The 24,940-nt window shown below is 40.9% G+C and overlaps 1 protein-coding gene, 1 non-coding gene and 1 pseudogene across 2 annotated transcripts in view; all 3 read right to left on the reverse strand.

Annotated features, from left to right (window-relative positions):
- The window catches only part of Zpr1 (zinc finger protein Zpr1), a 214,795-nt gene extending 196,613 nt beyond the window's left edge, over positions 1–18,182 (reverse strand). Inside the window, exon 1 of the mRNA XM_067128716.1 lies at positions 18,082–18,182. The gene's annotated coding sequence lies outside the window, so the exon portion shown is untranslated. The remainder of the gene's footprint in view (positions 1–18,081) is intronic.
- On the reverse strand, positions 9,700–9,814 carry LOC136853731 (5S ribosomal RNA; annotated as a pseudogene).
- On the reverse strand, positions 11,312–11,416 carry LOC136853733 (U6 spliceosomal RNA). Its single transcript, XR_010857546.1, has one exon. It is a non-coding gene; the product is annotated as a U6 spliceosomal RNA (small nuclear RNA).
- Positions 18,183–24,940: the final 6,758 nt, after the last annotated feature.

Below are 24,940 nucleotides of genomic sequence, written 5' to 3' on the forward strand. Positions count from 1 at the left end.
CTATGGCGGCCGAGAGAAGATGGGCGCTCTGACACAGCAGGACAAGAGGGAGCCAACGAGCATTGAGACGATTTTGGGCGCTTGGATGAAACCAGGAGTTTGGCAGTCAAGGGAGCTTCAGACACTGCGCGGCACTCAGGAGCCAGAGGAGTCTCGGGTGCATGAGGATGCTCAGAAGATGTTTTAGATGAAGAGCACTTATGAGAAGCAAGAAGCTTGGAAGCCACACTCCGACTCTCTACCAAAGGACGAACAGAAGGAAAAAACCCTCCGGACTGTCCCAATGACTGCCAGACAGAAGAGGACTGAGAACAGGCTCCTTGAATTTCTTACACAGCACTGGAGGAGAACATGACACATCACCAGCACGCCTATTCAAAGGGTGTGATTCACCCAAAAAACGTCATTGGTGTCTGGGAGAAGACTCATCAGAGGTAGATGAACGACAATGCACATTCAATGATACGCCTTTGCACTTGGGTGCAACTTGGGATTCAACAACAGGTCCAACCGAGGGGGCAACAACCTGTGGGCAGATCCCACCAACCTCCCTTAGGCTGCCAGTCTGACTCCTCCCAGGTTTAGGGGAGTATGACACTGACCTTTGCCTAGGAAAATCGGCTGGATGGGCAACCACCTCCTCCACCAACACATCACTAACACTAGGCGCAATCAGGTGCTCCACCGACACCGCACTGGCACCAGGCGCTACTGGGCACTCTGAATCACTCTTATTGTCCATCAGGACCTTAACTGATGAGGCTAACTGAGCAATAGATTCCACAATCATTTCGAACCTTTTATCGGTCTTACACTCGGAAGCGAGAGAGCTGGGTAAAGGAGCCGGTTGCATAGAAGAACTGGGTATGGGATCAACAGCAATAATAGGAACGTCAATCTCGATGTTAGCATTATCAATATCATGATCAACAGGAGATTCCTGACTAGCTAAAGACTTACTAAACCGTCTAGCTGTCGCTTTCCTCTTTTCATCTCTATTAAGTTTATTTAAATGAGATCTTAAAGTCTTCCACTTCTTACTGCCCCAGCCTATACATTCATTACACCTTAAATCTACTGACCAAATATGTCCCTTACAATCTATGCAATTAGAATGGGAATTGTAAGATTCCTTAGTCAAATGCATATTGCAGCCTTTGCTGCAATATCTAAAGCTAGTTGACCTTGAGTCTGACAATTGGGCAAACAAGTGAACTAAAGTCACAATCCAGTAAACAAGGTATAAGTCAAATTAATCAAAGTCACAACAAAGGAAAAAACAGAGTCTAACTTCATCTAATAACTCCGAAAGGCTATCAAAACAAGAATACTTCACCAAACATGGTGAGAAATCAACAGGAAAGAATAATTCCAAAATCAGAGCTGCTGCTAAAGGTGATGTACAGCCATTAACAGGCAAAAACAAATTGAATCCTTTTGCTACTTGTTCCTCCCTCACCCCAAAAGTGGGTGGGGTTAGTCACCTAGCCAAACAAAATAGAGCGACCCCGCAAATTTCAAAATTTTAGCTGCCGAGCAAGTGAAACTAGTAGCAATGTAATTACTTGGTAAGTTACTTATATAAAACTTACAATTTACAATAATTCTAAACAACAAAAAAGGGATGAAAAAATGAGACAATTTATACATAACTGCCACACCAGTTCTGAGGTGTTCTCTATCCCACACTACTGAGTCTTGGGTCTTCTCCCTTTACTTTAAGGATTTTGTTGCTTACTAAAAGGTACCAGTGTATATGTAAAGGTTTAAGATAAATATTTCAAATGTGTACAAATTCAAATCTTGATTTTATAACCCCAATGAAGAGGTAGATCTATTACTGGATATTATTTTAGATTTATATTTGTTGACTCGAACAGTCAACATTTTGGATCAAAGAGTTTGTTGTTGGTGAATCACTACATGGTACTTGTATTTTTACTGCACTTATCATCATTATATCATCACAACGAAGAGTAATAGGTGGTTGAGCACTTTTAACTTAGAAGAGTTTGCTAAAGATTTAAAAACCCCAGTGCATATTTTAAGTCGCCAATTGTGAACTGACTCCAAAGGCAGACTGTATATATAACTGACATCCATAGTCAATAATACACATAACAGGTACATAATCTCAAGAGTTAGTCTGTCTGCTCCCCAATTTGAGTGAGCTAATTTTTTTAAATCAAATTTAATGCCTTGCTGCATGTAGCTTTTATACAGGCTGTATGGACTTTCTACTATGGACGTGTCACCCAAAGTTAAACTTCAAATTTACTGTTTAATTTATGGGTGTGTGATGATCTATAATCTTCAAGTCAATCTCTTAATTTTTTCCACTTTACATTTTTACAAAACTTAACTCTTGTGAGTTTTTCTATCGAGAACTGAAAACCTACTGATGGGGCCCATGTGACCATTTTTACTATGCCATTACTGATGCTGCTGTTTTGTGATGATGCCAGTGGGTTTATGATTTATGGTGACCCTGATTTATAAAACTGCTAATCCTTGAACCTTGAAGGAAAGGATAACATCCTAACTTGTAGCCTTTCAGATGCCCAAGAAGGCATGGAATACAACAACACTTTTCTTCATATGGTTTCCCACGACAACATTTTTCTACAAGTGGTTTCCTAAGTGCTTAGTCTTAGGAGTCAGAAAATACCTTAATGCCGCTTGACCCTAGCCACTCAGTCTACTTGCTCCTCAGCACAATGTCTTTATTCCAACTTCTACATATTTAAGGCCCATTACACTCGGTACTCTTTGGAAAGACTTGTTCAGGCTAAAGAGAACTCAATTAAGATGTGGAAACTATACAACTGCTGATACAATACACATCTTCAAAAGAGCCATGAGAGCTATCATGTTGGAGAATATGCACTCATGTTAGAAAAAACTTGGGTCAGAATATGTCATAGAGACTTTCTTGGTTTTACCATAAGCCTATCAAAGAAATAAAGTAATTGTGGCTACAGCACAGAATGAGGGTGGGGAATGGTTAGAAATATTTTTTAAGATGGTATTGCTTCATATATTTTTATATTGTTTGTAAGTTATATTTAATAACTTGCAAACAATATAAAAATACACTACTATACATATACTGCAGTATCAGTATAGGTAGGGTATGTGTGTTTCTCTCTTTCCTGCTTTATATTGTTATAATGCATATTGAGATCTCACCTAAAAGTCAGTTGTATTTTACTGTATTGCATGTAATTAAATATTCACCTGTATATCTTAAATATTGGTAAAGTTTATGACCAACTACATCCTGTACAGAAGCATCTTAGGACTTAAGGTTTGGTGGGTCAAAAATTATTCCAGGATTTTCAATTTTTGCGGGGAGCTGGGAACCAAAACCCGTGACATTTGCAAGACACTGTAAAGAAATAAATGTCATAAAAAATACAGTTTCTTGAAAAAAAATTTAAAAAACCCATCAAGTTACAGGCAGTACCATCATTCTTGGCCCCCCTCTTTTGCAGTGACCCCACATAACACCAAGAATGACTAACAGCCACCAAGAGTGTTTTGGACCCCAGAGAGGATCAGAAAAAGGAATGGTACTTGGATGGGGTCTATTATAAACACTTATGTTTCACCCAAGTTCTCCTCACTCTCAGACCTCAGTTTGGATGATAAAATATCATTTTAGATTGATAAAGTAACATATAATTTAACATCCTGTTTGGTTCCACAGACTTTTCACATTAAAAGCAAAGATTGACATCTACAATGCTTGTGTGTTATCCTGTTCACTTCATAGAGTGGAGGGATGTCCTATTTATGCAGCCAACTCAAGACTATGTTTTCTTTTCCTTGCCTGAGAATATGCTTTAGGATACATTAGCCTCACAGACTGATAAACGTGGAAAAGTGGAATATAATAAACTCTGACCCAATTTACATCGAAATAAGAAAGACAACACACTGTTGGATATGCCAACTTATAAGAAAGAAAATACTATAAAAACACACAGGGTAGAAGTAGGTTGGAAAATCTCTTTTGTATTACTCCAACACTGTAAAGTATAATCTATATAAATGCAAAATAGTGATTTGGAAATCATTCCCAGGGCAAAAGTCCCAAGAAACAATGAGTATCAGTGGGGTTATGGTGTTGATGAAGAAAGGTAGAGAGGGAGAGAGGAGAAGTGCACTACACAGTATAATTACAGGCAGTCCCCGGTTATTGGCGGGGTTCCGTTCCTGACAGCGTGACGATACCGAAAATTGCCACTAACCGAAAATCGGTGATGATATAGCACTGATACCTGGTTATCAGTGCCGATAACCAGTTATCAGCGATGATAACCAGGAATCGGTGTCGAAAATCCGGTTATCCCCATTTAAGCTAGACAAGCGCTGTAAAACCGGATGGCCGATAACTGATGACTGGGGACTGCTGTGCTGGGAAAGCCTCGATTAGTGAGTATACTAAGAGCAGCAGTAGAGCTCCTGAAACAAATTTCCTCCCTAATGATTATACTGATTTGTAAAAAAATTTAAAATCTTTGCATGTAAATTATCTGGATACTTACCTACTGTTCAAGCTAGCTTACATCCTTGTGCCATTAAGTGTGATCAGCAATCAAAATAATCCAAAGAATAAAGCTTGGCTGACAAGGATGAACCATCTGTAATTACCTGCTACCCACCAGGTGGAATGTTTACATTCATTTCAGGATTCTTCCTGGCCAAAACCACCCACTAAGATGTGGGGAGGCTGCAGTAGGTTTCCACTTGAACAGTATGTGAGTATCTGAATAATTAACTTTCTTGTGAAAATTTTCATTATTTGGGATGACTCTTACCTAATGTTAAACTTAGCTCACTACCACACTGAATGACGATGGTGTGTTAGCTGAGCCAGAGAAAAATCCAGTCACCCAAGCAAACTAAAAGCTTTATTTAAAAATGAAAAAAGCTTCTAACCATTCTTAACTGTTGTGTGATCTTCTTAATAAGTACTACAGCCAGACAGTGGATCCACAGCATAGTGTAAGGTCCTCATAATGAGACTTGTCACAGGATCCTTACAGGGAAAAAGACAAGCCAAGATCAATTAACTGACCACTGTTGCTGATACAATCTAACACTGGAGGGCATTCTAGACTTAAAGAACGATTCCCTTCCCATGCTTGAAAAGCCTCTCGCTCATAAGAGATGGTTAACAGTCCCCGCATGGTCAGAAGAAGCATGTGGATGTTTCGACAAAATCTTCCCATATGAGACAGATCTTTCATAAACTGTAGAAGGCAAGGAACATCTATCACCACAAGAGATAGCTTGGGAAACCATTCCCATTGGGGCCACCACAGAGGTATCAAAGTCATCCTAGCATTCTATGATGCTGTAACTTGTTGAGTATTTCCTGAAAAAGCTGCAAATGGAGGAAAAGCATGAAGGTCTAGCTTAGGCCACTCCTGGGGAAAAGCATGACTGCCTATGCCTGAGGATCCTGGCATGGAGAGAAGTGAACTGAGTTTTGTGTATCTGCGAGCAGACTGATGTTTGATGGCCCCCAAAGATTCCACAAATTCTTACAAAACTGCATATAAAGAGAACATTCTCATGGCAGAACTTGCCCACTCCTGCTCAGCTGGTCTGTGGTAACATTGGTTCTCTCTGGGACGGATTGTTGTAGAAAAATGATGTTCCAGGATTCTGTCCCAAGGAAAAGTTTCATCGCTAGCCTGAAAAAATCTAAATTTTGTGCTTCCATTATAAGAAAGAGAGGTTGAGTTGTCAGAGTAGGCTGCAATTGTCTTGTCTTGTCTTTGAATAACAGCTCCCCTTGCATAAGACCCTTCCAAACTGCCAAAGGCTCTAGGTTGTTTATATACATCTTGCTCTCCTACATTTCCAACTCCCTGACATTTCAATATTCCCAGAATGGCTCCCAACATATCTAATGACAATGAGAGGTCTGACCTCTTTGAGGTCTTGAGGCATTAACTCCAGTCAGCAGTCTTGACAGATCTCCTCACCAATGAAAAGAACCCCCCAAAAGATCTGAAGGAACTACCACTAGAGTTGAGACAGGAAAACAGACCTGTCCCAGCCCCAAAAATTCTTTAAGCAAAACTGAATTGGTCTCATTTTTAGATGAGCCTGTTGAAAAACTTCTCGAAAAGGCCATGGGACCCAAGAGAATACTAATTCCTTGGCTGGAGGTTTTTCTACCATGGGTGGGAATTTCTATGTAGTAACAGAAAACTGTCTACCTGCCTCTCTCTCAAAAAAAGCCTAAAAAGACAGTATCTTTACATCACTGTCACTCTCACACATGATGAGGAGCTCGAGTTGGTCAAACAGTGTCAAAAATGGGCTTTTAACTCCACCAAGAAATTTATCAGCCTCTCACATCTTCTGACACTTTGCAAAATTATTAGTTTTCTCGTCACACCACCCTTACATTCTTCATGAGAAGAAAAATTACACTCATAACCCCTACAGGTAACAACCATAAGACCATCATGCCCCATTGAATAAATTCAGTTTACAAGAAAGTCATTCCTACAGAACATAATACTTCTATCTCTGCTTGCTGTTGATGACATAATGCAAAAAATAAAAGCACAAAGTTCAGCCTATTCACATTGTATGCAGAGGGACCTGGCAGGAAGAATTCTAACATGAATGCACACCTTCCACCACCACCTGGTGGGAAACATGATATTTTAATGATAAAATAAAGTTTGTTCATACTTACCTGGCAGATATATATATAGCTGTATTCTCCGAAGGTCCCACAGAATTTCAAATTTCGCGGGCTGCAGTGGCCGGTCAGGTGGTTAGTACCCATTCCCGCCGCTGGGAGGCGGGTATCAGGAACCATTCCCATTTTCTATTCAGATTTTCTAACGCCACTGTCTCCTGAGGAGGAGGGAGGGCAATATGAATATATATATCTGCCAGGTAAGTATGAACAAACTTTATTTTATCATTAAAATATCATTTTGTTCATGAGACTTACCTGCCAGATATATATATATAGCTGAATACCACCTTTGGAGGGGGTAGAGACAGCCAAGAATTAGGAAAAAAACCAATTATTGGTAAAATTATTTTGGTTCCTTATCTGATAGCGTAGCTGACTGAGTGGTTACTGTCACTCTAGTCTGCTTCTGCTTTTTACTAGAGACCCCAGCGAGGTAGTGACCTATATAGCTGGCGACTTCTAGATGATCTGTCAGGGGCGTGACCACAATGTGACTAGATCATAGACCATACAAAGAGGACAAAAGAGCATTACTAACCACCTAACCAACACCTAAAGCGTTAGTTTGCAAGGATTGGGAAGACTGCCTCCAGTAGTCGACCCAACAACCACAAAAACACAATTAAAAGGGGATAGGATCAGAGTTACCCCTGTCCCCAAGGTTGCTGAAGCAGCAATGTATGGTCCCAGCGAAAAGCAATTTTCGTATGCTACCTAAACATCTTGCCAAGAGTGTGAGGCAAACACCGATTGACTTCGCCAAAATGTGGCACTAAAAATGTCACTGAGTACCATATTTTCTTGAACGCCATGGAGGTAGCAACTGCCCTCACCTCGTGGCGTTAACTCTCAACAACTTGAAGTTGGAGTCGTCACAACAAGTGTGTGCCTCCTTAATGACATTCCTAATGAAGAATGCCAGTGCATTCTTCGACATAGGTTTAACTGGTTGCCTCACAGAACACCATAAAACATCCAAGGGACCACGAGTGTCCTGTGTTCTTTTAAGGTAGTACTTGAGAGCTCTAACTGGACATAGAACTCCCTCAGGTTCCTGTCCAATAAGGTCTGCTAAACCTTTAATTTCAAAGTGTCTAGGCCAAGGGTTAGAAGACCTATCATTCTTAGCCAGAACTTGGGGCTTAAAGAATAGACAGCATTGTGTTCCTTGAAGCCCACATGACGGCCTCGAACTTCGCTCACTCTCTTCGCGCCGCCGCGAGGAATGCCGTTTTCTAGTAACATCCCTTAAGAGATGCAGAGTGGAGGCTCAAAAGGACTAAACATAAAAACTTGAGCATTACGTCCAAGTTCCAAGCAGGGGAATTAGCTGAGGAACCTTGGACGTCTTGAAAGATCTCGTAAGATCGTGGAGGTCCTTATTGTCAGACAAAGCTAATCCTCTGTGTCTGAATACAAGAAAGCATGCTCCGATAACACTTGATAGTCGGAACTGCTATATCGAGTTTTCTCTTAAGTAAAGGAGAAAATCCGCAACCTGGCTCACAGTGATAGAGGAAGAGGAAAAGCCCTTCTTTCTACACCAACCTTTGAAGGTTGCTCACTTCGCTAGATATATCCTTTAGATGAAGAACTTCTGGCTCTAGCGATGGCCCGTGCCACCTGGCCAGAAAAACCCCTTCGCTCTGACCAATTTTCGATAGTCTGAAAGCAGTCAGGTTCAGAGCGGGGAGGATTCAAAGATATCTCGTGAAGTGGGTTTGTATGAGCAGTCTGCTCTCATAGGAAGGGTCCTCGGAACGTCTACCAACCAGAAGAGAAACTCCGAGAACCAGTGGTTGAGAAGGCCAAAACGTGGGGATGAGTCATCCTCGTCCCTTGTGAGGCCGAGAACTTGCGTATGACTTCTCCCAGAATTTAGAACGGGGGAAAAGGCGTAAACATCTATTCCCGTCAATCCCAGGAAGAGCAACTATCATAACTGCCCCAGGGTCGAGTACAGATGAGCTTTATAGAGGAAGCCTCGCTGTTCTTGAGGTCGTGAAAATATCCACAAGATGGCGACCCCAAAATTTCCAAAAATCTTGGCAAACCTCCTGATGAAGGGTCCATTCCTTGGCAGGAGTTGATGGCGCCAACAGAGCAGGTCTGCTCGAACATTTTCGACCCCTGCAACAAAACTTGTGAGAATCGAAATGTTGCGAGCATGGCTCAAAGAATAATCTCTCTTGCAAGGCTGAACAGGGAACAAGTAGTATTGTCGAGTTTGCTAGAACTACACGATTGCAAACTTGGACCTCGAAGAATTGGAGAGCTAAAAGATAGCCGCCAAATCTTTGATGTTGATGTGCCAGGACACCTGTTCCTCTCTCCAGGTTCCTAACACTTCCTCTCCCTCTAGTGTTGCCCCCAACCTGTTGACGACCCGTCGGAAAAACAACACTAGGTTGGGGTTCAGAAGCTTGAGGGAGATCCCTTTCTGCAATTTCATTGGATCGAGCCACCACCACAGATCCTCTTTATATAAGGAAGAATTCTCAATTCCTCTTTCAAGTCTTCCTTGCTTTGCCAGTTCTCCAACAAAAGAACTGAAGAGGCCTGAGATGCAGACTCCCCAGAAAACAAACTTCTCCAGCGAGGAAATGGTCCCCAGCAGACTCATTCCTTCCTTCACCTAGCATGTTTCCTTTTCCAAGAAGGCCGAAACTTTTTCGTACATAGAAGTTACCGTTCTTGCGACGGAGACGCTATAAAAAGCCGCTGAATAGATCTGAATTCCCAGACACAATGGACAGTGAGGGGATCAGCTGCGACTTCTCCACAGACCAGAAGTCCCAGGGACTTCACGAGTTGCAGAGTCAACTGAAGGTCCTCCAGATACCTTCGGCCGACGGCGCTCGAATCAACCAGTCGTCCAAGTAGAGTGAGATCTGACGTGCGACAGATGCAACTGCATCGCAGCGTTTTTCATGAGACGATGTAAACACCCTCGGAGCAAAATGTGACGCCAACAGCATCTGGTGTTCCCAGGCGGTCAACCATCCAAGTACTGACCAGACCCAACGTTGCTTAACCGCTGATCGGACGAAGCGGTGTTTTCAACGTGGTATGGTCGTTGTGCAGAGTCCAAAGCAGAGAGCCCTGAACTGGTGCGTCTAGTCCCCCAAGACAACCTGAGATACTTCACCGAACGTGGATGAATTGGGGCGTGAAGATAAGTATCTTGGAGATCCAAAGATACCATCCAATCCCGGGATGAAGGGCTCCTAGTATTGACTGCGAGGTCTCCATCTTGAACTTTTCCTTCGGACCAAGTTGTTCGACCTGTTGACGTCAAGACAGGTCTCCAGCCTACTGAAAGTTTTGGGACTAGAAACAATCTGTAGTAAAATCCCGGGAACATTTTGAGTCCAAGACCTGTTCCACTGCTCTCCGCTCGAACATCTGTTCGAGCAGGTCAAACAATTTTCTGTTTGACAGGAAGGCAGTTGGGAAACAAAAAACAAAAGAGGAGACAGGAAGGGAATCAAGTAACCTCTCTCTAACAGTAGGAGGGACCAAACGTCTGCCCCTCACTCTTTCCAGGCTTGTGCAAAATGAAGCCTGGTTGCAAAGGGAGTCTGGAGATGAAAGGAGTCACTTGCTACCTCTCTTGGAAGTGACATTCCTTCGGGAAAAAACTCTCTCTCGTGGTGCGGGTCTCGTGTTGCTTCCCATGGAAGCCCCTTTGTTAGGCAAACATTTAGCTTTCGTTTACTTTTTGTATCATTGAGATCGGTGCAAGCGTTATGAAGGAGATGCAGTTTGAATGTCGATAACTTTAGTTTTGAGAAAAACGATATTTTTTGCTTCTCTGTGTATTTATTTGCTTGTCGTTACACAGTTTGATGTTTTATGACATAATGAAAAGCCAAAAAATAGACCTGCAAAGTAATATAACTTCGCTAAATGAAGCTAAATGAAGCGAGTGTCAAAAACAAGCTCAGGTTGGCCAGCGTGACGTTTTACTTAGTCAAGCTCTGAGCTGCTACTGACTGACTGCCACTGACTGCCCTGCGGCATTCCTGTCTTTCGCTGATCGTACTATGTCCACAGGGTTGCCATAGATCGCATTAGATATTATTTCATAGCTAAAAGGAAATTACCACCGATATACTGACAATATCATTTACATTATATGAAAAATGTAATTTGACTATGATAGGTTACTGTTTTGTTTATAACTCTAACTGTGGCGAACTTTTAAATAAAACTTTCTGAGAAGATAGTCAGGATATGTATGATGCCATATATAAAATATCCCAGAAAATTTGATTTCCGATTTTTTTAGTCAAAGCGCTCCCCTTAAGACAAAGACAACTGCGAAGGTGGAGAGAGAGGAGCCGAAGGTTGAAAAGTCTCAGGAAACAGATCCTTAAGAAAAAGCCAGAGTCTGATAATCAGAGGAAGAAGAAGACGAAAGAAGTTTCTCTTCATACAAAGGCTGTGACGAAAGAGGATGTTCTTCGCAGCTGGCGGGTCTTGAGTGAGTGGTGAAAGTAGTTCCGATTTCGCCGAAACGTGGCGGGAACTCCCGCGAACGAAGAAGTCGTCAACTAAATCAATTATAGTAAACATAAAAATGTGGGAAGCTTCACGATTAGCGTGTCATCCTTGCGCAGGAGCCATGCTAATCTTCTCTGTATCGTTCCAATTTAGTATATGTACTGCCGAAGCAAGTACTGGCTAAATTAAGAAGGACATCAGATGTTGAAGCGGGTAGTTGTGCGACATGATGAACAACTGGGCGGTGTCAACACAAGACTTGAAGCTATATACGGAAGCGGGCGCGGAGCGTCATGGCGGCGTGGCGAGAGGCTCCGTGGCAAGTACTAGAAGAGAGTCACAGCGTGGCGCGTGCAGCGTCATGGCTAAGCGCGCCCGGCGTCAAGGTGAGGCGCGTGAAGCGTGAAGCGCCGCGAAGAGCAAGGCGGGCTCCTGGCGCGAGACAAGAAAAGGCCAACACCTCAACTCGGGGAAGACGAAAGGAAGCCACTAAACACTCTCTCTAGGCGACAGGCGCTCCAAATCGTTCGAGGAAGATGAAGCGGGAGACGAAGGTGAAAGTCTGTACCTCTTAACAGGCAGATTCGAATCTTGAAAGGTTCATGAGAGCATCCAGCTGTTGTTGCAAACCCAACAAAATCTTACGCGTTGGAGAAGCCACTCTCTCGGGAGAAGGGCTGAACCTGAGAGAAGGAAAGGGGCGAGAGGCGTATACTTCCTTCCACAGGGGAAGAAGCTCTAGCCCTTGCCTTAGCGCGACAGGGGTCAGTAGCGTGATCATTCGAAAAACACTTTATTCTCTTCTGCAGAGGAATATCCACGCAACTTTCGGGAAGAGTACAAACGTCTAGAGGAAGAGGGCGTGGGCGTCCTCTCCTCTAAGCTTCTCTTAAGAGGGCGAGAGTCAACCGAGCTCCAACCCGTGGCGGGGAGGGCGTGTCGGAGGGGCGAGAAGCAATCCTTCAGGATGCGTGCCTGAGCACGATCCCTGGCAGCCTGGGTAGCGTCATCAGGACCTGCGAAGGGACGCCAGATCGGTGGGAAGCCCCGTAACCCTCATGCGGCTTTCGACATGCCCCCCTCCCTGGTCCTGGGAGTTCGACAGAGGTCAGGCCTAGAGAGGCATTATAGGGCCGATCTGACGCCCCCTCCACAACACTAGGGGCACTAGCACTAACACTATGCGTTTGAATTGCATTCACTTTAGTTTCAAGAGCACGCATTGACTCCGAACGAGAGCCAGGGAATTACCTTCTGCAGCAACAAACTACAGGGTTAGTAATAAATTTACTACAGGGTTACTAGTAGGAGAAAACCTGACTGTCCAACTAAGGATGCACTCTAGGAGGAAGATTTCCTCAGCCTATCACGCTCAATTTAAGCATATAGGCTTCATATTTCTTCCACTCACCCTCAGACAATCCCACACATTCATTACCGATTATCATAGAGCATTGAACACCCTTACATATCATACATAAAAGTGAGGAACTATCAAAGTCTTGATAGCCTCACCTTACATTCACCCAAGCTACAGACTAGATAGCTAGAGGTAAGACATCTTAATTATAAGAAAAGTCAAAAGCAAAATCAAAAACGGTCCACAAAAGAGCGTATGCCAAGTCACAGATCCAGTCGAATACCAAAAACAACCAAAATACTTAAGTGACAACAAATTTCGAAATCCAAATGGCGGAGGAACTGACAACAGGTGTTGACAGTCCGGCGACAGAAAAATCTGAATAGAAAATGGGAATGGTTCCTGATACCCGCCTCCCAGCGGCGGGAATGGTACTAACCACCTGACCGGCCACTGCGTGTGCCGCGAAATTTGAAATTCTGTCGGACCTTCGGAGAATACAGCTATATATATATCTGGCAGGTAAGTCTCGTGAACAAAAGCAGATTTTTACAGTCCGACCTTGGCAACTGGCGTTTTTCTTTTGTTTTATTTTGAATCTTCTTCCACCCTAATAGCACAAAGATGTAAGCTAATTTACAAAACTAAGATTCATCCCAGATAAAAATTGGTACCTTGGAAAACCTAATACTTCAGAATAAGAGTCCCAACCATTAACAATTACTAAGGCCTCTGGGTAACTAGTCAAGTAAATACCAAACTATAATGCAAGTATCTTCTTACCATTTATTGGCATTTAGGCAAACTATTCAATCTCGGTGACTTGAGGGTCATCACTTTCAGATTCCAGATCCACATAAATTGGTTGAATAGTGTCTCCCATTTTTTTAAAATTCAAATGAAGAAGTTCCTAAAAAAAAAAATCAAACAAATCTAAGTGTCCATCATATCATACCTGGATAAGCAAATAATTAAGCAACAGTAACAATATTCTATATCCTGTACAATATCATTATCACATAAAATCCTCTGAAGCTCTGAAATTTCAGTACAAACTGAGAGATAACTATGCAAAACCTGTACTAAAGTTTAATTAACAATGTAAACCTTATTACAACAAGCATTTAATCTTTTTGGCATTAGCATAAATAAAGTTCCAATCCCTGTTATCAAAGGCCTATCCCCAAATGGTTTATTTGTAAATGAAATTACAATGCCATTTTCAATAATTAAAATTTTCATGCACTACAAAGTTAAGTAACCTTTCTTTTGAAATCTGGCACTACCCACTGCAAACAGATGAAATGCCAAGAGTGAAAAGTGTAAAAGTTCACAATTTCACAATGCCTCTGCCCAGCAAAAACATTCTTTTTAATTAATCTGTGTTTTTCTTAAGTACATAAACCAAACCCTTTTAAATATATGTCATTTGTTCCTACAGAAATATAAACCATGTCACAATTTACATATAGGAAACTCACTCCTTAGGTGGGAGGTTGCATCTGAGAACTGGCTGGAGTTGAATACTACCTGAAAATGCCATGCCCCAGTTGCACATGCATGCAAGGGACGACATGATTCCTACAACCTCCTACTCAATCTGGCAAATTAGTTGACCAAAGCACTAGGGCTCTGGGCAAAGTGAGCCTCTGCTTGAGAGAGGGTACTCAGGTACACTGAAACATTCTGAGAATCAGTACATCCCAATGAGGAAATCAAGCCCATCGCAGCTATTTATGGCTAATATCAGTAATGGGTTCAAAATAAACTCTACCTCATCCCATGCCCAAACCTATTATTTAAAGAGAGGGCAGAGGGAGAAGCAATTTAGAAACAAAACTAAGTTGCATGCTCGAAAGAAGCTACCTGTATCAGTCTGACTCCAGCAGATACTTCAGTCAAGATGCTTCTCTAAAAGTGAAAATAGGAAGTACAGCATAGCCACTCATATTTGTACCCCAGATTTCTACTATGCTAAGGTATTTGGAAGAACTACTGGTGCCTACACTACCTGTTGAGCAGCCAACACTGGTAAAAGGTGTCCCAGGAATTGTTGGTGACTCCCTCAGGTAGAATGAGGTAAAAGTTGTCTGTCTACAACACCAGTCCTCATTACCTATGTTATTTAAAAATTTCTTACAAAAAAGCTAGGGAGGAAAGTTTACCCTGAATTTGTGAGCTCTTGCATAAGTAGAAAATGAAAGCCACCTCCATGAAGTCATAAGCTCCTTTGTCACCTCACAATGCCAGAAAGTGTTCCTTGACACCATTCTTCGTTTCCCTGCATTTGAAATAGTACTGACACTCTGGTATCTAATGACATACACTGGCCATAAGAGAACCTCATCTGGGTCACCACCAATAAAGACTCAGCAAGAGGGAATATAGAAATTCTCAAAACTCTGACCATGAGCTGATGGGTCCTGAGTTTTCACCACCATCAGGGACAAAGACATAACAAGTGGGATCCCACATCCCGACAAAAATGCTGGACATGACAAGACAGGCTATTTAAATCCCTTAATTCTTTCACAGAAAAAGTTACATAGGTCTAGGGAGACTACCTCAGTTTTGACAACCTGAAATGTATTTATTTAGTTAATTATCTCTAATCCATGGACTGCTAATAGGGAGGCCAGTTAGTAAATTATGCAGTCTCAATTTAATGTGAATAGTCATGCAGCACCTCTCTCCAGCTGTTCTCATTACTGCTGCATAGTGGTTGCCCCAACTAAAATCCAGACCATGGTAATTTTAAACCAACCAAATCATATTCATGGCCAACCTAACCCAGCCCTTTTTTTCAAATCAGCCAATTACAAGGATAATACTCACACACAAATTACAAATATGTGCCTTGCTGTTGAACTTCTCAGTTCCAGAGGACCTTTATTCCTCACACTGTTGGACTATGGAACAGCCTCCCAGAGGATGTCGTGCAATTGGAACTTTAGAAGTTCAGGGGAAGATGTAAGGCATTACTACCCTAATATAATTCAACTTGTATTTTAATACTTTACTTACATTTTTATTCATTTATCAGTTTATTAATTTTATGTTTTCCTAATAACTGACCTCCTTTTCTGTATTTCCCATTAACTTCTGTTCCTTCTTTAAAGTAACACCATATTCTTTGATAAAGCTTGAATTTGAGTCAAAAGGGGCCCCAATAAGCTGACTAACTGACTAAATAAATAAATTTCATGGATCTATTTGCTGAAGACCTGTTATCATCCCTTCTAAGATCAACTCCAAAAAACCACAGAAAGCTAAAAAATGACTGGAACCCAATAACATTAACTTCAGCAATTCATCTGCTTTTGTATATGTTAGTAGGGTGAGAAGTGAGATTTTGACCTTGTTTCTAAGTCCTGAATGAGTAGTTAGTTTTTCTTTAAGTTTTCAACTGAAAACCCTTCATGACAAGTCAGCACACTAAACACAGAGAGGGCTCCAAAAGGAAAATGGCCATAAAGAGAGACAAGTTATAAGAAAAGGTGACAAATAATTTTAAAAATTTTGATACATCTGAATTTAGGAGACTGGCAAAAAGTAGGAATGAATTTATGAATTTGCTCCTCCCTAAAAATTTGGAGGTCAGAACATTTCACACAGCACTAGGCAAACTATTTCATATTGTGTAAACAAAATAAAACTCCTAGCTTGGAAGTAAACTTAGGAGGCAATGATTTGCATACATACATTATTAGTATTTCTGATGTAATTTCAAACATACAACGTATAAAATTTAACCCAGGTTAGTATGCTGTTTGGGAGACAGAGGTGGGCACTGGTAATCTGAACCTACTGCAACACAGTGGTAGCCTACGTTAGTCCATGTGCTCAATGTTTAGTGCTACTTGAGGGGGTCTAAAAAGGGGGCAAAGCCCCCCCTCTCCCCATCCAGGTCAGGTTAGGATGGTAAGTTCTGGTTGGGTCAGGGCACGACACTCTATTAAAAGGTTAGGTTAAGGTTGATTTGGTTAGGTCATAACCAGTTTAAGACCATTTGTCCTAATGGAAAATTAGTCCCTTCAATCTGTTTCCGATATTCAGTATTACTTGGGGGGTTTCCAGAGGTGTGAGGGCAGCCCCCCACCACCCCAGCTAGCTCAGGGCACTGTGCCCTATGTCAAGTTTTGAAGGTAAGGTCTGGTTATGTCAAGACAGGCATTCTAGGAAAGGTTGGATTTCTCACACTATCTTTCCTAGAATGCCATGTCCTAACCTAACCAGACTGTACCTTCCTAACTTCTTTGGGACTGTGCTGAGGTTAGGGGGTTTCAGACCTCCAGGAACCCCCAAGCAGTACTGAATATCAGAAACAATTTAGGACTAAATTTCCATTTCAGACAAGTGGTCTGGCTCTGGCTGTGACCTTTCCAAAGCAATCTTCACCTAACCTTTCTGATGAGCTCAGGACCTAACCTAAACAGAACTTACCTCCATAACCCTAACTCAGGGCAATGGCTGACCTGGTCGAGGGGCTTTGCTGTCCCCAAACCTTCCCAGTACTGCCCAAGCAACACTAAACATTAGAAACATTGACTCTGCTTCCGGCTTGGAGGTAGTGTTAGCCTGCTCCCATTGTTCCACAAAATACCTAAAAAGCAAAAATAGGCTAGCAGAAAATGAAATGGAATGGAATGGAATATAGAATTTAGGCAAAGGGCAAGCACTGGGACCTATGAGGTCATTCAGCGCTGCAAAGGAAAATAGTTGGAAAATGAAATAATTGTTAGGAAGGACTGATAACATAGCAAGACGGACTAGAAGACAATATATTACAATGGTACAGTCAAAGGAATGATTAGGGGTTGCAGCTAAGGGCCCCAAGGAAAGGATGCTTCAAAGAGGCTTTGGTAAGGCCTACAGAGGTGCACCGTTGTGGCGCTAGTTATGAAGGCTGGCAGAAATCAAAGACCGCTTCTAAGGGCTGACAATGTTCAGTAAACGTCAGCCAGGATAAGCCTCATTAGGCCTATGTTTGAAACTAGGCCTATGCATGGGCATGCTGCTCGGCTAACTCTCTCCACTGCAATTCCTCTTCCGGGTTGTCGCATGAAACAAAATCTGCTGGAAAATGTTCGTTATGTCTTTTCCGCACAACAAAAGGGCCGTCAGTCCCAGTCTGCCATTGTACGCAGCATAGGCCTCCTAGGACCGGGTTGCCTCCGCTTGGCCCACCTGGAAAATCTAAACAGCATGGCCTAGGCCTGATGCCTACAGCCTGAACTAGTACATAAATGAGGATTATGAAAGTTCACATGATTAGGCTACAATAGCCTCTAGTTTTAAAAAAAGATTTAAAAGAATAATATTTTGTAGGTTACGTCGGGCCTGAGGAACAACACCAGGCCTATCGAACTGCAGGAGCCGAAACGCATCAAATATAGGGATAATTTACATATGAATCGTACTAAATTGACATAATAACTATTATATAACAATATACAAGACAAAAATAACCGTTATTATATACCTGAATCAGCCAGAAGGTGAATGAAATGGAGCTTTCCGTAGCGCACACTAATCAGCTGGAAACTAGGTTTGTTTATGTTGCGGTTCTTGGTGACCGTACATGCTTCACTCTCAGTAAATATTGCTCATTTTGAGTAATACTTCCCAAAATATTTCAATTAAATCATTCAAAAATTTAATTTTTAACCTAAATTAAATAAAAATAATTATTATTTATATTATTAAATAAAATAAATCATGAGTATACACAGTATATTTATGTATTATTGCCTTTACTCAAAATAAATTTCATATTTATATGATACAATACTAAAACTGTCGTTTCATTTTTGGGGTGCTACTAAAGACCGCAAATGTGACAAAATAATAAATACCTCCAATGAACATTCTAGGACAGGACATGTGCCATTCAAAGCCTTACCTATAAATAAATATATAAGTAAATAAATAAATAAATCTATCCTGGTGACTAATATAAGACTTGTCAGTGTTTGACATTAACATTGTTATTACGCCACCTTCGTACAAAACTGATAATATGAATAGAACAGTTATGTGAAAAATAAATATATTAGGACTTACTTAAGATTAATTTAAAATTATCTGACAGTCATTTCAGAGTACTCAGTTTATCAAGGAGTTTCAAACCATTTAAATGCAGACTAACGACCTTCAGATGACCAACAGCAGCTTTGGATTACGTAAGCGCTGGCTCAACCAAGGACATTTTAACAATTATTACTGAGAATATATTTTAGTTTCTTCTAATTCTCTTTCAAACATCTGGTGCAAAATGGTGTCAAGAATATATATACATGGACCTGCATTGATATTATTTTTATTTGTTAGCTGTGTTAATGCAGTTTCAAAGACGTTTCTACAGACAACACTATTACATCATATTGTAACACTGCAGGACTAATCGATACCATGTGATTTTTAACTTGGTGCATAAAAAGAGCATTATTCTTTTGACCTGTTTCAAAAGTATATTCATTACAATTTATTCGGATATTTAATTCCTTACTTGTCTAGCCCAAATAAAATTAATCACAGTCCATGACATCATATTTACATTCATCATAACGAATATTTTTCAACATTGATTTTACAGGCTCTTGAGTCATGCGATGCTGGCAGATGATGATGATGATGATGGTAATGAATGTTTGATTTATTACTTTATATATATACTGTATATATATATATATATATATATATATATATATATATATATGTATATACTGTATATATATATATATATATATATATATATATATATATATATATACAGCAGTATATATACAAGCACACACATATATACATATACATATCATCTTATTTCATATCTAGCGTTAATCTGACAGACGAAACTTCTTTATTCAATTTTTTCCATGAGGTTATTTACATCTACATTTTTAGCCATGGCACAGGAATATAATGTTTTTCAAAAACACTCCATTTGTATGAATCAGCGCGGGCTCTTCTCACCAAGGCTGCCAGTGAATCAGCCCCTCTTTGTCATGGCCAATGTTGATATACTTGATATATGAACTTTGATCGCAGCATGCGGATGGAAAGCTATAAGTCAAGTGACTGCTAAGTCGCGTCATGATTGGCTGCCGAATCTGGCAGCTAAGCCAAAATTTGACAGCAAAGTATTTCTGCTTTAGGCAAACATAGTTCAAGATGTCATTACACTCCCCACCTCAGAAGGGGGCTTAAAAGAATTAAACCATACAAATTATAAAAACATAAATTTTACATTTATTTGAAAACTTAATACAAAATTCCAACCGTAGGCATCCCAGCTAGACTGATATCTTTAAGGGTGGAGATAAGGTGTTGGCTGATAAAGTGAAACAAATTTTTTCTCAGTTGGGAAATAAGAGTATGCAACCATTCCACACCCTCAGGATGTCAATAAGGTACTAGGCCGCTAATTGCACAGACACTTTTTTCATAGACAGTTTTGGTGGAACTGAAATCTACAATTTAGGCCAAAGGCCAAGCACTGGTCATTCAGCGCTGAAAGGAAATTGACAGTAAGAAGGTTTGAAAGGTGTAACAGGAGGAAAACCTCGCAGTTGCATTATCCAAAAGCAATTGTTAGGAGAGGGTGGAAAAGTCAAATGGAAGAAAGAGGAAATGAACGGAGGTACTGTAGAAGGAAGGAAATGGGATGCAGTTGGGGGCCGAAGGGACGCTGCAAAGAACCTTCTCCAGCTTCCATGTATGCAGGATTAGGCCTATCAACGGAAACTTGGCCTTCTTGTCCCAGGAGCTGAAGCTTGAACGTTTTCCTTACACTCAAGAGACTAGTAAGACCCCTTGTAAAGAAGGCTATTAGGGGGCACTTTTGGGCATTGTTCCGTAGAAAACATGAAGCAGGACGTTTGGGGATGTTTCTGTCCGTACAGGGCATTCCTGTCTCTAAAAGGTTTGTGTACACGGCCAGTGATATCCGACGATTCTGCAAAGGGTCTTGAGTCTTGATAGTTTCTCCCCAGGTATAGAAAGTATTTATATTTTTTGTCCATGGCCAACTTCATATTACATTGCCATTTACAAACTGCTTAAAACTGTAGATGGAGGGTTATCAACAGCTATACTAAAATACTGAAGTAAAATTTTCCATTATATATAAATTTACATTTTTACATATAAATTTTATTAAATTCACTTAAAAGTATTCTTGAAAATTGTTCACATGAGCTGTCAGATAATCAGTAGCTACCTTTGTACGTAAGTCCATCACTCGAGATATATGTTATGTGCCGCTTGTAACGAAGGTCAGTTAGAAAAAGTATCAGTCCCTCTGACATTCAGAGAAAAATATGGCAGCATAGTGCTATGCGCTGTGCACTGTGGTCGAAAATCACTTTTTAAAGGACGTTTCACAAAGAAGCGATGCTATGCGCGCCATGCTATGGTAGCCATGCTGTGGCATGTGGCTTTTAAATGCTGGCATTGTTTTAAGCGGGTGCATTGAAGCTATGCTACTGATGTCTGCAACATAGCGTTCAAAGCTTCAAAAGGTGCTGGGTGGACGATTTTGTGGACGTAGCTCGCCTTGCTCATGCACTTGGGTCTCAGCAGATGTCCCGCCTCCCTCGCCCATCTGGTTGAGTGTCCTTCTTCTTAATATCTTGTTCTATGAATGATGGAACTTCAGAGAACTGAGCTGGCAGAACAGTCTGAAATATTGTCTAAATTTCTCCTCATCCATCTGCAGCTCTAGTGACAAGATGATGATAGTCACCAGGTTCTTTCTTTTTCATATTTGTGTCTACTCCCCTTCTTATTTCTCTTATTCATTGCTAAAATTAAGCAGTTACATAAGCTCCTCCTCCTTCTCCTCCTCCACCATCTCAAGGGACCACAGCTTACCGTCTCCCGTCGCTGCAGCAAAGGAACTAGGTGTTCATCTAACATTCATAGCTTCTAGGCTAAGGTGTCCAGAACACATGTTTCATGAAAAGTATAGCTAGCGTGGCTCCGTAGCATAGCGTAGCTCTCTTAGCATCGCATCCGGTGTGAAACGGCCTCAATGCGAAGAGGAGTTTTCTCGTAAATAGCGACTGCTCACTAAATTTCTGAAGACACATTATGAGAATTTCTGTCATCGAGAATAACGTTTTGCGCCATGCGGTGGGCCAGCAAATCAACATTATGTTTCTGGAGAGCCGTTTTGGGAGCCTATCATCGATACAAATGTTACCAACAGCGGCGTTCAGCCAATCAGCGCTTTTGTTGTTGTCCATGAGAGCCAATCAGCGCTCGGAATATTCAGCATTCACTAAACGTGCGCGATTTGTTATAAAAAAGTAGCGTTATTGCAATTATAGTCGGTGTTAATAATCATCAGGCACGATAATATCAGTGATGTAATGAGTTTAAACAACGTAGTTTTGCATGGAAGTGTTCGATGTGACCAGGTTGTCCTTTATTATCGAAAAAACCAAAATGAAAAAAGCTGTGTGTCGTGACTTTTGGCTATGGTAAAGCTATTGTGGATGATGGTGGTAGTGATGATTGAACCTTTTCCGGAAATAGACCTTATCATCTTAGTAACAGCGTTGTTTTACGGAACGAGGCAAAGCAAGGAAGGCACTGATATTGAATAGACAAAAAAGTAATGGGAAGACTAGTAGTGTGGGATTAGACAAAGAAAGAAAGTCTTTTCATTATTACGATTGCAGTGGCAGTGACTCGACGACAGATGACGAGTGGCCCTACAGAAGGGGTGCATCAGTTTTGAATAGTGACAGTGATACAGGATGTGTCGATCCATACCCTTATGCCACTTCAGTTTTGAAGCCAGTGGTCAGCGGACCTTTGGAACCTTCTAGGCCTATTGGGTGAGGCTGGAGGAAAGGGGTTAGCCTATTTTGTAGACCAAAATATGGCCAGCCAATGTTGCTACAAGGCAAAAAACAAAAAAAAAAAAAAAAAAAAGATTCACCTGTCTTACCAAAAAACGTTGTCAGTTTACTAGTGGTAACCACCAAAGAAAATGACCTGTCCACACAACTTTGCTAAGAAGACTAATACCAAGAAAAATTGTTCAGCCAAGGTTGTTCCATCTTGCAACTACAAGAATGATCATTTACGATGGTCAATGTTAAGGATATTTATATATGAAAATATCATTTATTAATGTAATTTTTGGCTGATGGATACAGAAAGGGTGTATATAATGCAATACAAGTGAGATAATCTGAAAATGTAAGAGATGCTGTGAATTTACCGTATTATTAAAAATTTTTTGCTTTCATCCTCAAAGGCTGGTACTAAAAACACGGCGTCTCGAGGGGCTTCCCGCAATGTATAGTACAGAGGCCCTCGGGGATGACGTGAAAACATAAACAAAAGACGGTAAATTTGTCATTATATCGTACATTTCTCCGATTATCTAACACTGCATTATATACACCCTTTTCTATAATGTTCAAGCCAAAAATTATACTAATAAACCATTTCTTCGTACGGCCATCTGCTTTGCGTTTACCATTACGATCATGTTTTCTTAAGGCATACTGGTTAATGGTGAATTACAACTCGCTCACAGCATATCTCAAGAAATATTCCTTAAGAAGCCATCAAGAAGAAGTGATCTAAGGTCAAAAGAAAGCAAAATTGGACATTTAGCCACTGCTTTTTCCAAGGGTAAGAAAATAACACTTTACAAGGCTGCTTTTTCTCTCTGTTTTGCAGTAGCCAGTATGAACTAAATTGCTTTAGAAAAGTTGCCTGAGGGGAGCACGAACTCCAACACCAGGTAGATAACAGGTCTACCGTGAACACAACTTCTCCCAGTTGGCCCAGGGGACTAGACCCATAAACGCCCGGAACCTGTAAATCTGGGGTCTTGTCTCAGCATCAGGGGACTGTATGAAGAATATGCAGGCGAAAAGTACTTTTGACAAGATGGCTGTCAGCTGGCCTGATGTCGTCGTGGTGAAGTTAAAATATGTCTCCCTGAGGATGTCGTGCCATTGGAACTTCAAGTTCAAGCGAAAGGTGCAATGCATTACTACCTAATACAATTATCCTTTTATTTTAATAATAGTTCACTTACATAGTTATTTAATTACTTGTTACTATATGTTTTTTTTCCGATAGCTGATCTCCTCTTCCTGTATTTCCCATTACCTTCAGTTACTTCATGAACAAAATCGTAACTGGGCAGGCCGTACTCGTCTGCTGTGAACAATTGCTAGTTTCCCGAACTCTAAACTCCTTCGAGGCCGAGGCCCCTCGAGAAGAAGGTTCAAAGGGGAATTCTGAACACTTAATATTCTTGGGAAGCTTGAACTTCAAGTAAGTGGCCCCTGTGAAGGACTTTTTCCATATGAATAGGGTTCGTCTTTTGAATGCTAATAAGAATAATAACGCCAAGGTGTTCAGTTGCCATTATGATATCAGGTTTCGCATTGTCAAAGGATACGTGCAACACCTGAGTGGCTCATGAATTTCTTGCTGATGGGAGGCTGGCTTGAACAGATGTTTCTCACAGCGAACAGGCAAAGACGCAGAATGAACAAGTATTTGTGCCTTCCAAGCCAGGGGAAGGCTGCTAGGCTCAGTGACGACGACTGGGTCTGTGTCAACATAGACTTAGGCCCTACAGAAGACAAGGTCAAATCTTCGTCTTTCTTCTGTCAGCTCTGCATACTACAAACGCAAGCTGGGGGCGTAACCTTTTCAGTATTTCCCCCCTCCCCATCTCCTGTTGATGGCCCCTGCCCACCCCTGAGATGAATGCAACTGACTATCCTACAAAAATAATAGGCAAAACAAGACGCTCTCAAATTTTGGTGAGTAAAGTTATGTTTTTGCCGTCAATCATCCTTTTTCATGCATTTTCATCCATTTATGATTATTTTTCTTTATTGTCCACCTGTATCTTCATCATTGATCATCATTCTCAGGTTTGTTATGAGTATTATAACTTGCATAGTCCATGACATGTTTATTAATGTTTATTGCTGTTTGTTAATTTTGTGGGGCAATATTTTTGGAAAATTTTGGATAAAAAAGAAAAACTCATTTTTTTGAAGCGAGTTATTTTTATTCTTACTATACAGCACTGTATAACAACATCAGGTAACAATAAAACAATATTTAGGAAAAGTGATGAAACACCTATTAGTGAATAAATTGGAAATAAAAAAAAAAAAAAAAAAATTACATCCAGTAATATTTGCAAGTATAATAAAAAACTGATAAACCTTTTTTCAGAATTTGTTACTTTGGCATAATTCCCAAAGATAGCCTCAATTTAAAACAAGTAAAAAAATGCGTAAAGTTTTCTTTGGCACAATCGGATTTCTGTGCAACCGCTACAGCGTGTAATC

The sequence above is a fragment of the Macrobrachium rosenbergii genome, chromosome 27 (genome assembly GCF_040412425.1).
Source record: "Macrobrachium rosenbergii isolate ZJJX-2024 chromosome 27, ASM4041242v1, whole genome shotgun sequence".
Classification (NCBI taxonomy): domain Eukaryota; kingdom Metazoa; phylum Arthropoda; class Malacostraca; order Decapoda; family Palaemonidae; genus Macrobrachium; species Macrobrachium rosenbergii.